Genomic DNA, 17,656 nt, shown 5'->3' with positions numbered 1-17,656 from the left:
AAGAGGAAATCTTTGAATGACATAAACTAAATTTAATAAATATAATTTCAGAAAAAAACCCAGTTCTGTTGATTAATATTTATTCTTCAATTGTTTGCTATAATTTAAAAAACTAACCGCTACATTTCAAGACAAATAATGTTTATTTTTTTACATTTACAAAATATCTTTAAATAATTGATATAGGATGTGAGAAACGCGGTATGTATGGCAGTAACTGTGAGATTCCGTGCCCAAGTAACTGTAGAGACAGCTCATGTCATATACAAAACGGAACGTGCATTCAATGTAAACCAGGATGGCTTGGAATGTATTGTGATATTGGTATTATTATTTAGTATTTCTTATAATGCATTATGCAAAGTATGTATAAGGATAATGCTGTAAAAAGAATTCATCGGAAAAAATAAATTAAAGTGACAACTGTCATGCGTATATGTATTTGATTTAGTTTTTAACATAGAAGTGATGGGATGAACAGTATTTTTATAGGCTAAAATAAAAATTGGCAAAAATGTAAATAATGTGTCTTTACAATAGTGATTCTAAACCTTGACTTTATACCATAGACTAAATGTACTCAAATACAATCAAATTAACCCTGCATTACACATATCTTTTCACATAAAGTCGTTTATTATAGCTTGTAACAGGAATTATTACGGCGAAAAATGTTCCCTGTCATGCCCTCTGAACTGTAAGACATGCCGACACACTGATGGGTGTTCCACTTGTAAGGCGGGGTGGATGGGCTCAAATTGTACATCTGGTAACAACAACAGCATTTTTTTCATTTAAAGCTTTGTTATAAAAATAAAAGCCAAAAAAAAAAAGACATTTAAGATTTTCTGAAGCTGAAAATTCAGTTTCATATATTTTTTTCACTTTAAATATATTAGTAAAAAGTGATTGTCATTTTTTAAAAGCATGTTTTAATTCATATGGAGAGAACTGTCGGTACTTATGCGGTTTACACTGTACCAACCAGACTTGTGACAAATTTAACGGTAGTTGCCTCATAGGCTGTGCTGACGGATTTTACGGCAAAGCTTGCGATAAAGGTAATGTTGGCTGAAAAACTGTAATGAGCATGACACATTTCATGTAAATAATATGATATTATTAGAAATGCATTGGATTTGGTACAAGTCAGTTGCCCAAGTGAGCTAGATAGTGATTAGGTAAACCAAAATGAAGTGTCTAACTCTTTATACTTAAATACAGAATTTAAATGAAAAAAAAATACAATTCGATGTAATAAAAAAATGTTTACAGAGCGTTGTATTCAACAGAAAAAAATATACACTTAATGTGGAAAGGAAAAGCAAAGTCATGCAAACAATGGCCCATATCAGTACAATGAACACATTAAGCTTCTTCGTCTGAATAAAGGCCATTATTCCTATCAAACAACGCACATGCTACACTCAATAAAGGAAACGAAAAAAAATAAGAAGTTAAAGCAAGAAAAAGAATCTATGAAGAACATCACAAACGTTACTTTTTTCTGGACAGAACGTTTATTGATAAACCAGGATATGTCCAGCTCCAGTTTAATGGTCAGTGGATTGTCAATCTCCATAGTTATCAACGTTATCTTCTTTGTGTGTGGATTCATAATGTGAAGGTACATATTTTATCAAGATACATGCCAAATTAATCAAAGACGTGACGCCTTTTTTTATTTGTTCAACCAAGAATCGTGCTTATAATGATGTATAATAATCCGGTCTTTTTCCTTATACATGTATGATGTGCATATATGCATATTCTAATTCTGATATGATATTTTTTATTATTCTACAATACAATATTTTTGTAGAGGAGTTATCACAAAAAGGGTGACTTTCTCTGGTAGTCTCGTGGCTTGTTGGAAGAAACCAGTTTACGAAGACACATGCGTGAAAAATGATGAGGGTTCAACTTATCAAGAACTCGATCTACCTGAAATCGCATATCAAAATACTACAGAAAACTGATGGACGAGACTTGATCTTTCTGTCTATCTGACTGCATCCCTCTCTCTCTCTTCGTTAGATACAAATTCTCTCTCTCTCTCTCTCTCTCTCTCTCTCTCTCTCTCTCTCTCTCTCTCTCTCTCTCCGTTAGATACATTTATGTTCGACAATAAAAATGATCTGCTACATTGTGTTATTTATAAGAAGTTGAGACCCTTTATGTGCCTTTTTGGAATGATATGAATTATCGTAGGATTATAACGTTCCAATCATCAATAGATTGTTATTGTCTTGTTGTGTTTTTAATATCTAGCCAAAGAAATCGTAACAACAGGTAATCGGTACTTTTAAAACCGTCTTTTGGTTAAATAATATCGAATACAATCACTGTTGTGCATCATAAATAGTTAGCCAAAAAAAAATAAAAACGGAAAAGAAATCAACCACATCCTTTTATGTACGTATATGTAAATTATATTTCAGTTTGAATTTAGAATGAAAACATTTTATTATTTTTTTTTTATTGTTGCCAATACATCAATATATCCCATCAGTTGTGAAATTGTCATTTATTCAATTTGCATAAAACGTGTTAATATATTGGGTTACAGAAAGCAATCTTAATAAATAAAATATTTACATAATGTGTTGATAAGCTAACAGGAAAAAAAACACCTCATTTCCATTTGGTTTTAAAGAATCCTGAATATATGCTACATAATAATCACATTTAATTTACATTTTTAAATACTTATAGTCAAATCATTATATAAATTTTTTAATGTGAGTAGCAAGCAGCGGGAAATGAATCTTTCAATGAAAACAATGTGGTAACAAAAACAGTGCACAACTCTTTTTCAACTTATTGTTAGGCACGATCGACCCTGTCATTTAATTACTCGAGCTAGCTGCATAAACATGATAATAAACACACGGTGTTTGTTTTATTTAGGAGTGAGGGACATTAGGAATGATTACAGAGATATATTTCTTCTTCATATTTCTTAAATGCACTTGTCATGAACATATATTTTATTGAAAGAGGTAATAAGATTTTGTTTCATTGGGATGATATCAGATGTGGTGTGTAATGGAAAACACTACTTATATTCGACCGAAAAATTGCCCATTATTTTTATAGAAAAAGTGTTAAAACAAAAGTCAGGGCATTTAATCTAATTATTACTGACCCTCTAATTACTTTTTTAAACAAGACACTGTCTAGTTTTAAAAAAGTTGTTATCTTATCATAACATGACAAAATCCGCAGTTTAATTTTAACGAGAAAACTCATGTATGGTGTTATATTAAACCTTTAATTTTATCTTATGACATATTTTGATTTTGATACCGAAAGGGACACATAAAATAAATACTCTCTTTGCATGTACTGACTATGCATAACTTAAACCAACTAATTGTTTTCATTTGCCATCAAAAATTAAAAACTCAGACAAAATGCATGATTATATTCTACAATGAGGTATGCATTTAAAGTATTGTTTTGAATGTTTTATAAAGAGTTGACACGTTTCGTAATATTTGTAAAGTTGAAGTTGCAGTGCAGGTATTGTAGGCTATGCCTCATTTTCCATAATAGTTTTTAAAATTGTATGCGTCGTATAGTAAACATTCTCTAAGCAACAAACTAAAATAATGTAAATCGAGAACATTTGGCTTACAAGTATTTAAGTTGAAACGCAAGTGCTAATACATTGGCGCAAATAAATTGTAGCGCACATACTTTTTGTTTAAAACAATAAAGTAAAATGTTCTTGTTTGATCAACGCCCAATTTTTCTGTTCATCCAAACACGTGAACAAGATTTTTTTTAATTTAAACTCACATACACAGGTAATCTGCCAACAAGGAAAATAAACTTGATTTTTTCCAAACAGTTGAGAAACTTCGTTTGTAGGTGATACTTTCTTTGTTGTTGGTGAACAAGTTTCAGTTATCGGACTTTAAATATACAGACACTGGGATAACGCCAATGTGATAACGAAATTAACGCGAGGGCAATCGAATGATAATTTCGATCACCACAAACAACAAGCAGTAAAAATAATATTTGTTATATTTGTACATTTTGAAGAAAAAAAAACCCACACAAACAGTAATATTGTTTTATTGTTAGAATGTTTTGATAGCTTTTCTGAGAGGTAGAAATGAATCGATCACGATTTCATCTCAAGGCGCAAAGGTAAATAGAAGTGGCATGGGCCATGATGGGGATATGCTTAATATTAATGACAATTATAAGTGCGAATAAGCAATACATTTGAATCAATTTATACAGTTTTTACATAATTTAACCAGTTACCCAATTCTCAATGAAAGGAAGCAAACGTGTTTATATTGGGTTAAAGTAAGTATATTCAACTAAACGCGATCCTGTTGCAAGCAGTAATTGAGTTGTTTGATGATAACAATGTACATTTAGGCAAGGCAACACAAACAGCCCCCCGAGAGAATTTAACGACCATAAAAGATAACTATTTCATAATTTGAAAATGAAACAGTTGCAAGCGGTTCTAATCATGGCATATATAGAAAACACTCTTGAAACCAAAATATACTGATATGACTGACATTAACTGCCAATCATTTGCTTACATTTACTGAATAACCACTGTAACCTACTAAATTCACTGTACATCTACTGTACAAGCTACAAAGAACTACTGTTCTCCAGTACATGGGATACTGCCCAGCACTGTATCAAACTGTACTCCGATGTACATTGTCCTGACTATATAACACTGAACGGTACTGCTACCAACTGTGTGTATGCTTATGTTAGTAATAACATTAATTAAAGATTTCATTTTTTTAGATGACCTAAATATGAATTTGTTTTGAACTATTTTTACTTATATTGTTTTTTGTTTACCCTTATAATTACAACTACGGATTCAGAAATATTTTCCCGGCGCTGGGAGGGGTTGGTTGGGAAGACAAGACTATATATGTTTTTTTCTTGGAAAGTTTGGGCTTAAGGCCTACTGTGGAACCATCAGTATTTGTTGGGGACAAATTGTCGTGGCTTTAGTAATTAACCCTTCCATGAATTAACATCCCTACGAAGGTACATGTATAAACCAGCATTTGTTGAATATTTATTAAAATATCGTGAATGATTATCATACACTTTCTTAAATAAACCTATTCATATTTAAAAACTGTTATTATAATGTGGTATTTGTTCCATTACTATCATTTGTTCGTTTTCGTAACTACCATTCCATGTTTATACCTTCAGTATTATAAATGTCTTAATTATTATTATTATTTTTTTGTTAATTTAATCACCTATCTAAAATATCACTGAGCCATGACCATATTACTAATAGAGAGCGCAGCTCGCCGGTGCGCAGTGCCGGCGAGCGAAGCGAGCACTAAGAACCAGTGTGCGCGGGATAAAGAACGAGCTAAACCTACAGTTCATCAAACAAAACTTTTTGCCTACGTCCCATAATGATCTCTAATGGCTTCACCCATGGTGCTATGCCAAAAATGGCCGACTTTTAACTCGTAATTTACGGTGTCTTAAAGTTTGAAGACACGTTTTAAGTACTGCATATGCTTTTTTTTTTTTTTTTTTTTTTTTTTTTTTTTTCTATAAAACTTTATTTATTTTACAACGATTGATAAACAAGTTCTACAACTTATATTAATATCTCTCGTTGGCACGGATGTTAGCGCGAGGGGGTCATTGGTGTGGGAAGAAGCCGGAGTACCCGGAGAGAACCCACGTGTCCAAGCGGGCGACCACCATACCCTATCACATACGACCTCTGTCGATCACGGGGATCGAACTCGGGTCGCAGCGGTGAAAAGCGAGTGCATTGTCCACTACGCTACCTGGACACCTCTGCATATGCTTTGGAGAGACTCAACAGATTTGTTTCATGCCTCCATACCTTCGTATTGAGGCGAGATACGTAAACACAGACGAACAAATTCATGGATGACGTCACAGTGCCCTCGCACTATATTTCCCGCGATAAATTTAGAGGTGGATCAAACATCTGTAATGAGCGTACTAGTTATTTCAGTATAGACTGCGAAAACCTCATTGATATATGATATGATTTTTTTATAGATTATATAAATATATAATAACAAAAGCCATCATGATACTGTAGTGTTATGTTGATCCATTCTTAAGCTAATTGTGCATGCATGTACCGTAGGCAGTTAAGTATATGAGTAGGGAGGAAATAAAGGAATAACATGAAAAAAAAGTTAAAAATTAAAAAAATTACACACCTACACAAAGGGACCGGGCTCTCTCTCTCTCTCTCTCTCTCTCTCTCTCTCTCTCTTGGGGTAGAAGGACTGCTCTGTGTGCTTCATAACTATTAAAATTAGTACCTTTGGCATACTTATTGTAGAGAAAGACTCTAAAAAATTAGTTTACATTCGTTGATACCTAAACAACACTAGGTTGACAATGATGCAAGGTATGTGTAATTCTTGCTGCGCTCGCCAGAACGGTAGCACTGTAAAACATATTAGTAAAAGTTATCCGAGTCGGTGTTTCAAACTCTCATACAAATAATAATAAAATACAAAGTCAAACTCGTTTAACTCTAGTTGGAACTGGATTTGAATGCAAATAAAACAGGGACTGTCTCTGTACAGTGCAAACCTTCCCTCCTTCACGTGGAGATGATACTCTATAAGAGACAACTGCCAGGTTGAAAAGATCATACATGCATTTAACTTAAATTGGCTATACGTTATCGGAAACCGAATATATTTTTGTTAACACTGTAAGTTTAAAGGAAATGAAATACTAATATCAATTGGTTATAGCACAGGAAATAAAGTAGAAACCAGTGTTATATCGTTGTTTTAATTAATTTTTGACATTTCGGTACATTACATGCATAAACTAGGTTGTTGAGCTTGTGTCTAAAGCTGCGTCTAGTTTTAGACTAAGTACTATGCCACGAGAATAAACTATATTCTAAGGGGATAAGTGTTTTTATACGAGAGGCAAGTGAAAACGGTTTACTGATTTTCAGTACTTGTAGTACTTTGTTCTGTCTATTGCGTTAGATAAAATGGTACCCTGATGTATCGACGTAAGAAATCTTGTTTTCACCCGCTCTGAAAGAAGAAAAAAAGGAAACAGTAAGCAAAAACGATTTATAATTTTTTGATAGGGAAACAAATATAAACTTCCTGCTAGTTTCTACAACAAAGGTGTAGATGGTTTTATTATGAAGAAAATGAATTGTACATGTAATCACTGTTTCTTGTATGTATCTGGATTAATTCTAGCATTTGCATACGGTATGTTTGATTGTGTTAAAAACATAACAATTCTTGAGTAAGAAAAACAAATCCTTAATAGTGGCATATGAGCGGTTTATGATGCTTGTGTTGTAAAAACATTTTGCTATATGATAAGAATTTTATTTGAATAAAAATGTGTCAATTTTGACTATCTTCAAGATGATATATCCTACAAGAAAGTGGCTACTCAGTCACATACCTATCTGGGTACGGGGTATGATGCCAGCAAAGCAGTTGATGAAAACAGGGAAACGTGTATGAGGACAGAAGCAATTGGTTCTCACTCAGCTGACAAGACGGTATGGTGGAAAGTGGATCTTGGCGGGATCTATAGCATTTATGATATCAACATCCTGTTCAAAACATACGACGGTTTCGGTGCGTAACCATATGATATGTTTTTGTGTATTTTACGCGAGTAATAAATTCTACGATTCAAACTTTTTTATTAAATTGCAAGAATGTAAAATCACAAGCACCATTTTTTATTACAATTTTTTAAAGTTTAAATGGGTTCGTTTTAAAATCCGCGAGATGCTGCTCGCAATTTCACATGGATAATACCTCCCTGCGTTTAATTAGTAATCTACATAATGTGATTATCCTACACAACAACATATTTATAATACTTCTTTCTGGAATTAAATATAAAACGTTGGCAACAACTCTTATGATTACCACAATCAATAATACCTAAACTTGTACTGGTAGTATAACCAATTTTTTTTTTTATATCTTATATCATTTGTTTCACTTTATTAAAAATATCAGTCTCAATATTTTGGCTGAAAAGATATTAAACTTTCTGTCCTCTTTATTGTGCAAATAGTTACATGTTCAATGTCAAATTTCAACTTTAATCTTATCCAAATTATTCTAAAATAAACAATTTGTTACAATCAAAGAAATTTATACTAAAACAGTTAAATAATTGGGTATGAAAAAAATATATCAATTGCATTCAAAATGTTCATATTTATATGTTTAAAATAAAAGACATCCTGTGTATTTGCCTTATATACAAATTAGGAAACATTTTAAACATCTGAAGGAATGCAATGCGTTTTTCCAACTATGATTTATGCAACGTTCATAACGAACAAATATAGGGTACTTATATGTTTAAAATCAAGAATTCAGCTCATGGCTTTTCATTTATTTGCTTAATTAACATGTCGCTTTTAAGATACCATGATAAAAATGCCAAACAAATGTCGCTAAACCTAACACAGTTAATATTGCCTGAATCACAAGGAAATGTCTTGAAACAAGGGGGGAATCTCAAACATGAAAGCTTACAAATGACTCTCATTTGCATGTAGATAATCAGTAGTAAAAGGAAAGTGTGTGAAAAAAATGTATGATGATATTAATTAATTGTTTCTCTATATCTGTACTTATGAATTGAGGCATTTTGCAGATAAAGTACAAAATGCCTCCACCAGAGTACTTGCTTACACATTTGGTATTTCAACACATGTGAGATGATGTCCGTAAAGTAAAAATATATTTAGTGTGAGTCTATTTAGAGAATACATAGAAGTTAAGAATTGACAACTGTTGAATAAATAAAATAAGTCAATCCGTTTCTTTGGTTGGCGATTTTAGTTTTGATACTCATTCGTATGCCAAGCAAGACCTCTGGTGAGAGAATGAGATATAATTTTCCAGAAAGGAGTAACCAAGAACGAGGATTGTCTAATTAACGAAGAGTGTAGGATGAGTTCATCATGCATCGCGGGCAGATACCTTGGATCGGACTTCGGTTAATACAAAAAGTTCATAATTAAAATGAAACAATTAATATTATTTTAGTATTAATGGAAAGAACTTTCCAGAACGGGATGCCTAGAAACGGGTTGACTTATTGACATCATGGCGGAAAATGTAGGGCGAGTTAACCTTCGGCTTTGACCAGCTACTTTGAATCTGATAACGTTGGATTAAAATATGCATGCAAATGGATAATAATGCATTATCTAGTGTTTTTTAACTTAATGAATTATCATACCACGACAGATTGGTTGTAAACCTTAAACAACAACGAGCAGATAATTGTATACTACGTCTATAGACTGTAAGTCGAAACTTCTTTGGAAGTTGCGATTGATATGCTGTATGGATAAATGATGTATGCATAAAATGGAAAGGTTTAATGGGGATGCCCCCATCCAGATTGTTTTTTCTTTTATCCAAGATTCTTCCTTGCGACAGTAATATAAATTTCATTGAAAATTGACCTAAAGAACCAAATTAAGAGAAAGATACACTAAATATCCATTCACTGGTTTGAAATAAATAGTCATGTAGAATAAAAAAAAAGTTGTTTTTTTTCAAGTCAGCTGTAACATACCGGATAAAGGCCATGTACATGTACATGTGTATATTATCCATTTCAGTTTAGATTTTTCATCCCTGCCCTTTATTCTAAATATAAAAAATGCAGTTTGTTTTTTATTTCAATTTTAAAAGATGATGATACGGAAACAATTGGACAAAGTATATACAAAAATAAAAAAGATATGGTTCAACATATAAAGCATTAAATTATAATAATATGTAAAGTCTTAATTTCAGCGTTTTTGCGGGTTATCATCTAGTAGCATTCATAAAAAAAGTTTGATGTATTCAACAAAATGTATATTTTAAGCGTTAAATGAATTCACCTTTGTAAATATAATTCATTTCAGACGACCGTCAAAGAGGCCGGTTTGCAGGCTTCTCGTTGTATGTATCAAACACTGATGTATCATCTGATGCTGATATAAAGGGTTCAACTCTGTGCTACAAGGACGGACCGAGATTACCATCACTGAATTTTACAATAATATGTATGCAATATGGGCGTTACGTTATATATTATAACGAGTGGTTGGAAGGAATGCTCTACCCAAGCGAATACGAAGTGGTGAATGTAAATACAGAGCTCTGCGAAGTCAAAGTACAAGGTAAATGCTGAATTAAGGCCAAATTAATTCATAAATCGCTTTGTTTTCAAAATTACTACAAGTTAAAAGACTTTTATAAAGTGAATGCTATTGAATTTGTTGTTACGTCCTTAAGATTTACAGATCTGAAATGTTCTTAAACGCATGTGTATGTTTAATCTGTTAACATCTGTTTGTGTGAGTGAATGGGCCGATGAAACATAACGTACTCATTTCAGTGTGACAATGGCTTGATTTAATAATCACGTCACTCAATGACAAGTTCATAAGGTTTTCTCTTTAACTTGCTACATTATCAGAATGTAACATATTACATGCTATCTAGTTTAAATGTATTAATTATCAAATGTTATTCTATGTTAGTTTCTTAATCTTTGTCTCAAAATCACCCAAGGTTGGGGTCCCAAGAGTATACAAGCCCGTACTTTGATAACACAGCTAAAAAAATCACGTTTGCATCTATAGTTATTTATATTCATTCATGCAGGTTGTAGTAAAGCCAGTTTCTACGGCAGTACCTGCGACAGGCAATGTCCCGTGAACTGTAAAGACAGCACGTGTCACATACATATTGGATCATGTTTTAATTGTACACCAGGATGGACTGGAATGCAATGCAATACAAGTAAGATGACCTTTAGTTCTTATAACAATTAAATTATATGCTATTTGTTTCATATCAGTGATATTCTTCCACTTTGACCGGCTAGGAATAAAATCTAGAGAACATTCCCTCTATTTCAACTAATCGCCTCAGATTTGTTAATTCGTAAACAATGACGTAAATAACTCTTCGCGACGTCAAAATAAGGTAACGTCATAGTAGACAGCTAGTCAAGGCAAGTAAACAACGGACGTGCAATGCGACGGTTTGCTATCATAACAGATATAAGGATTTGCAAATTACTGTGAAGTAAAATCAGGAAGAACATCTATATGTCAATGATAGATGTAATCAATGAAAGTACAGCAAAAATCATTAACTAGTTATTTTTAAACAGTCGTTGTTTTTTATTCGATGTAACAAATCATGTAGCTTTTAGTATTGACAGATTTGTTTCTAAATTTTTGCTCAATGATAAGTATTTTGTTTATTTTGACCGATAGCTTGTAAGGAAGGACAGTTTGGAACAAACTGTTCCCAGATTTGTTCATCTAGCTGTAAACCTGACACATGTCGACACACAGACGGGTGGTGGGAAATAATTGCACCATAGGTAAATAGATGATTAGCTTGATTGTATTAACCATTGCGTAACTGGACAAAAATGATATTTTATTGATAAAAAAACAGTAGATGGATTTATTGTTTATGATGCGTATCTACTACTCTCAAAATGAGAAATGATATTTTCACTTTCGGAATTCCAGTTACATTAGTCAGCGAAACAAAAATAAATACATAATTAACTAAAAGACATGAAAAATCAGCCTGTGGTAGTGGAAAAGAAATAGAATTATATATGTTTTGGTCAGAATGCGTTTTCTCCTATGGAGATAATTGTCAGCACCCATACAATAAATACTGCATTAATCCAACGTGTGACAAAATCGAAGGCAGATGTATTGAAGAGCAGCGATGTGATTAAGGAACACTTTATCCTCTTCTGTATTCCAAAAATGAAAAAAAAAAAAACGAATCCAATAATTATGGTTGCTGCATCTTACATCTTTATGATGCTTTCATTATTAAAATCAATATTGAAATAGTTTTTTCTATTTTCTAGATATGGAGAGCTATGCCATTTCAGTTTCCCCATCGCATAATCTCCCTATAACTGTTCAAAGCTTGACTTGTGCATGCATCCTGTAAATCATTGGAGTTGTATTAACCATATGTGTCATACGGTAAACGTTTATGTTGACCAATACTAAATTATTTGATATTATTAAACGGCAGTTTATTCTTTTTTCTTTGATAAACACATTATTAATACGTTTTACAGGCAGAAATCATCTAGCACAATGAGTAATACAAGTGTACATATGGTGTGCGTTAAGTCCACGCCTGCTGCAGAGGAGAGCGTCAATAATGAAGACTTGTCAAATTATCAAGAATTGAACTTTTACTTACAAGAAAACCCATACCAAAGCATGTCACGATAATAAATAAAAATGTTTAAAAATATATCTTTAAACAATATCAATGCATCTTTAAATCTCTATCACGAAATATAAGAAACAGTTCGGATATGCACAGATTTAACTGTTTATTCTGTTCTGAATATAAAACTAACCAAGACTCATTGATAGGCACGAGTACACTGGTATATAAACGATCTGAATTTGCTACACCTTATTTCACACCTGAGTCTGAAAAATGACATGTAGTATTGCTATTATTTGTTATATTTTGTATATTCCTTTTGTTTTATTTGAATTATGTCTTTATTCATTACATAAGCATGTGAATGTGATTTGTGTTTTCTCCTGGTTTTAAATCGATGTGACATATGTCCTATGTTATATTTTTGTTATGCTTAAAAAAATGAACAACATTTATAACTTCCATTTAATTGGTTAAACATCCGATTTTTTGTTTTGGTCAAAGAAAGATTAACAAATCATGTAAGTTTTCCATTCTCTATGAGATGTCTTAGATGTTATGTCAGCAGTTATACTTGTGTATTCACTGTTTTGAAAATGTGTCGTTATCATTATTAAGTACGAGAATATTGTGTAGTTTTATTTTTAGATATTAATACCACATCAAAAGCAGATCAATGTTTCTCTCTGCCTGCTATAAATAGTTTGATCTTTAACTCTTTCAGCATAGGAATATAAAGTGAATTTTCTTCTTCTTAAAAAGCATTTAGCCAGTACAGTTCTATTGTGTGTGGAAGCATCTTCTTAATCAAAGTACTGAAGTACTGACGGGAGTTGATTTTATCGATTATCATTTATTCAAAATCAACGATATGTGATTTTGCATGGCAAGTAGTATCAGTAATCGATATATTTCTGAGAATTTGTATGGATCCAGGCAAGATTGAACTCTTGTCTTGTTCCACCAAACGCTCGGCTGTCTCCGTTTGTCTCCGACAGGCAAGAGAGACTCTGCTTTGTCGGATATTAACGGAGACAGCCAAGCGTCTGGTTGAACGAAACTACATTGAACTCTAGCGTAGAATACATACGACTTTAAAAACTATCTAAATTGTTTGTACAATTTAAAATCTTATTATTTTCATGGTATTAATAAATAAGTTTTCTTGAAAAACAATGCTTCAGAATACAGAGCATCGGATTTATCGATTATTTTCTAGAACTAAGTGTTGTCAGTGGTATTGATTTGTGCTTAGATCCAAACACTGTTTCACTTTCGCTTTGCCCGAGTAAATGCATAGGAGAGTTGATTAAAATCAACTCCCAAAAACTATTTGTAAAGTTGTATTGTGTGTTGAAACATTTTAGGGTATGTAGAGTTTTTTTTTAGGTTTGTTCACATCATGATACCCAGGAAAGTTGGTTGCAAGAGGGGGAGGGGTAAATAATTTGTTTTTCAAAGACAAGCGATATGCAAACAAAGAGAAACAAATCTTTAAAACGTCTTCCTCTCAAAATCCATTACCCCAGGAAATCTACAATTTGAGTGGAAGCATCCTCAGGTTGTGTAGATTCACGTTTGTTCCGACACATTGTAATCCCGGAGACAGGGTTGTCCAAATATAGCGTAGACAGAACATAAAACTTAAATTCTGTTTATGATAATATTTTCTATGTACAAACGATCTGCCAACTTCAACAGTGCCATGCATTTCTTGTTTTCTAATGTCTGCCTTACCGAAATGTGTCGTTAACATTTTACCTGTAATTAGACTAATGGTCTAAGTTTGTATAAGATTTTTTTCTCCCAATTCTCATTTCATTTTGCAAATTTTAACTTTTTGTGTTTAAATTCTTTTAAACCGGATTAAGTCTTACTTCATTTATTTGACCTTCAATGTACTATTTCCAGTACATGTGCAATGTTTCAAAGGGATGCGTTTGTGAAGCAACGGCTCATGCTGCTAGCGAAGCGACCGTCCGACTGATTGCAATTAGCTGCTCATGTAAATATTAAATCTCATCAAATAGGGGAATCCATTTGGTATAGTAAGCTTTCTAAATGAATCTCGCAACCCATTGTCAGTAATTCCGTATGGCAATAACGATCACCAAAAGATGGAAATTCCCCATTGATAGATTCAATAACTAGTTTACGAGATGAACAAAACATTGGTTATTTGTATCCTTTCAACTCTTCAACAACATACAATCTAATAATTTTTCATTTCTGGTGTCACGACAATAATATCCGAAATAATATTGCGTATTTGCTAAATTTTACTTCTGCGGATTGTTACTAAATGTAAGCTAATATTCATCACTTTACCAGATAGTCTGATGGTTGGGACCGTCCTTTTTCACTCACAACGCTTAACAATGAAGGCAACACTTCACTTTCAAGAAGCACCATAAAAGGTTGTGGTGTTTCTAATTAAGGAATTTACAATCAAATTCATATTTTGCATTCAAAGTTTAAGTCATAAATATCAAGTATTCTAATAGGGGTCTATATTGTAGGGTAAACTGGGTGCAAAAAAGTAAACACCATTTGTTACGCTATTATGAAGATTATACATCAACAGCTAGATTTTGCATTTATTGGTTCAAGATTATACCAATCTAAATTATGACATTTTTAACCTCGCCGCCAACTATATATACACTATTCATTTTAACATAAAAGATTGTTATACTTGTGTATAAATTGGCTGTCTTCCTGTTCATTTAGAATCGCTGACTTTTGTTTTGTCGACAAAAAAGCGTGATTCATACTCATAAAAGAATGAACACCAATTGGTATATTCGGGCCCAATAGCTAAATATATCCTTGTTTATAAAGAGCAAGCAAACCTTGTGCATTACCTTTCGAAAAGATAAATAAATATATGACCTACTTTTACTGACACTAAAAACCTTTATTTAAAAAGGAAATTATTGAAGAAAGGCAAACTGTTTCAGTTTACGCAAACAAATGATAGTGAGGGTGAGTTAGTGTGTATGGTTTTTTCGCTTTATATCAGTGGTTAAAGTATGTACACTAATCAATTACTGATACAGAAAGAGAAATAGGGAAATGTATCACATTTTAAGATATATTGTCGCTTAAAAAAGAACAAGTAAACATTGTCTATTATCTTTTTGAAACTGTGCAAATTTGTTTTTTGAGCGACACTATGAACAATTTTGGACAAACGATGATTGCATTTTATTTACATGCATTAACAAAAATCGGGAATCCAGGTGTATGTGTAAAACATCAGTGAGAACAAACGTTTTTTTTTTCCATTGAACTATGAAGAAGGTTTGCATAAATAAATGTTTTATACCTATTCAATAATGATATCACTGGCCATTAGTCATGTTAATATACACAATCTTTATGTAGTGTGTTTCATACGAGTTTTTAATATAAAAAAGGTAAAAACAACAGAAATATGTAAAATTATGTTGACTAGTAACTAAAATCTTAACTTTGAATATTATAGTACAACCAAGAACATTTCAGTGAAAAACAAAATCTGAAAATTATGTTTGAGTTTCCTCGGTTTTGCTAAAATTCGAATTTTGTTTGAGCCTGATTGCATAATAAACTAAAGATTTCGAGTGTTATGTCAAAACTTATTAATTTCAACAAAATTCCTTTTGTATTAGAACCAATTTTACTTGAACATTGAACATTTGAGAACTCAAACCCTAGTGTTAGTATAGATTTTGTCTCCACTTTACCATCGGTCAATTTGAAGATAAAAAGTAATCTGTCCACAAGAGGGTATGGTGTCTGATAGCAGTGTAAGTGGCAAATACTAGGTAGTGCTATACCCAATAAATAAAGAGCAGCAGAGGCATGTTCTGAAGCAAATAATCAAATAAAAAAAAAAAGAAACAAACTTACCCATTAGGAAAATATGTTTCAGTTTTGGTGTTAAACCACTTGACATGTTACATCCATGACAGAAAATCTAAGAAAAAAAAAAGAATTATGAATATCTGGAGGCAAATTTGCAGATTAGTGCCTAATAAGGTCCAAAAATCAAATGTGATTGTCAAAGATAGAGAGAAAGCTGTGGTAAATGCAATTTAAACAGACAAACACTGGTTTATTGTTGTAATCACATTTTAAGTGATCCAAAGCAGGGAATAAAACAAAATGGAGAAATAAGAGATGCTCAAACGGTTTAAAAAATCATTTTGAGGAACTTTTCACGACATAAAAAAAGAAGGAATAAGAAGAAATAATTGCAAACTGGTCACACATCTTGAACAAATCTTTTTTAACATATTACTAAACGAAGCTCCATCAGGATGTAATACATCATTCTTTAAAATGGGATCTTAAACAATAGCACCTTCATGATCCTTATTCTAGTGTAACAAATAAAATGGCCAATAGTACAAAGCAGTAATAAAATGATTTATGCAATGGAATTATGCGCCATTAGATACTACCGAACTACCTTTTAACTACTTGCAAAAATGTTACGTCCATAAGATAATGAGGAGTAATGTAGGGACCTAATGGTCGAAGCAAATCCATACAGGGGCAACAGCAGAAAACACAGATTTGATGTTTAAGTGTTTCGGCAACATGGAAAATATTAGCTCTTGTGCAAAAAAAGCTGGCACAGAAAACAACAAATAAGGTTAAAGGTTACACAGACAGCAAAGTACTACTCAATGCGACAGTAATTGAAATGAAAAAAACATCAGTACTATACACGATCCTCGGCGATATCTTCAGTCAAAAACGTTTTTTTTATGTTTCAGAGGCAGGGTCGTCTGTTTTATGGGTTCCAAAGGTGTTAATTACAGTTGACATTATATCCATAAACATGTCTATCACTTGCACTACTCTAATGAAAAAACCCTGAGGATCTCTCGGGGTTTTCGCAGTACCCCAAGTGCCGACCTCAGGGTCTCTCAGGGTTTCCACAGTACCCTCAGTGCCGATATAAAGCCAACCTAAGGTTTCTCAGTGCCACTTAGAGGTTTTTTTGTAGTGTTGGAAAATGCTATCATATAATGCCGGTAAAAATGATCAGTGAAAAGGAAAACACATCAGAAAAAAGGATAATCAATCTTATCCAATTGCGAAAGAACAGACAGAAAAGAGCCAACAAAAAACAGGAACCAAAACACAAAGACCAAGAGACTGAGATATGTCAGTATTAGCTTCCCCACATTCAGTAGTGAAAAGAAATCCTTAATGCAATACATTTTAGTTTTCCCATAAGTTTGCTTGTCTTTATCAAATATGAAGAAATTCACTTCTATTATGTAAAGAAAGAGCCAAGTGAGAAAGATGGAAATGAACCAACAAGAGATAGAATTTAGATTGAAAAGGACAATGTGGATTCTGAAAAAGACAACCCTGAACAATTTCACAAAGAGACTGAT

At 32.6% G+C, this 17,656-nt stretch overlaps 2 long non-coding RNA genes across 2 annotated transcripts; both read left to right on the top strand.

Annotated features, from left to right (window-relative positions):
* The first annotated feature begins 930 nt into the window (after positions 1-930).
* Positions 931-2,296, top strand: LOC117688115 (uncharacterized). Its single transcript, XR_010713258.1, has 3 exons — positions 931-1,061; positions 1,516-1,627; positions 1,823-2,296. It is a non-coding gene; the product is annotated as an uncharacterized lncRNA (long non-coding RNA).
* Positions 2,297-9,914: 7,618 nt separating this feature from the next.
* Positions 9,915-11,411, top strand: LOC105331044 (uncharacterized). Its single transcript, XR_010713240.1, has 3 exons — positions 9,915-10,213; positions 10,701-10,838; positions 11,321-11,411. It is a non-coding gene; the product is annotated as an uncharacterized lncRNA (long non-coding RNA).
* Positions 11,412-17,656: the final 6,245 nt, after the last annotated feature.

This window comes from Magallana gigas, chromosome 1 (assembly GCF_963853765.1).
Source record: "Magallana gigas chromosome 1, xbMagGiga1.1, whole genome shotgun sequence".
In the NCBI taxonomy this organism is placed as follows: domain Eukaryota; kingdom Metazoa; phylum Mollusca; class Bivalvia; order Ostreida; family Ostreidae; genus Magallana; species Magallana gigas.
This window is presented reverse-complemented; position numbering and strand designations above follow the sequence as displayed.